Source organism: Sinocyclocheilus grahami, unplaced genomic scaffold, assembly GCF_001515645.1.
Source record: "Sinocyclocheilus grahami isolate Dianchi unplaced genomic scaffold, SAMN03320097.WGS_v1.1 scaffold12975.1, whole genome shotgun sequence".
NCBI classification, from domain to species: domain Eukaryota; kingdom Metazoa; phylum Chordata; class Actinopteri; order Cypriniformes; family Cyprinidae; genus Sinocyclocheilus; species Sinocyclocheilus grahami.
This window is the reverse complement of record NW_015514693.1, coordinates 5,303-5,771: the sequence shown is the minus strand read 5'-3', so window position 1 is coordinate 5,771 and position 469 is coordinate 5,303.

Sequence of the window (469 nt, the reverse complement as noted above, 5' to 3'; positions counted from 1 at the left end):
AGATCCCTCATACATCCTCAGGTGACCCATATAGGGCTTTGTAAGGTTTTAGTGTCCATGGCAGATGCTGCTCCACCACACTTTCTAACCCAGGTGCAAATCACCTGTCCCCAGAGACTGCACTGCCCGGAAAAGAAGAACTGTAGTCTTGTTTGATAGCCAGCCTGGTGGCTCTGACCAGCAATAAGCACACCAGTGTGTTTGGTGGATCTCACCACAGGTACATGGACAGAGATGTCCTTTCATTAGAGGGTCAGTGGGTGGGCTGCAGGAATGTATCCACTGACTGTCTCCTCTATATGAGGCAATATGGACAAAGAAAGTGTACTAGGTGCCGATCTAGATGCTGCACAAATCCTTCTCTGAATCATTTGAAAAGAAACTACAAAGACAAGCAGTGGTCATTTCAAGTGCTACTGGCTGGCAACTTCCTGAGCTTCTTGTACTTTGTTTGTATCATGTTGGGTTG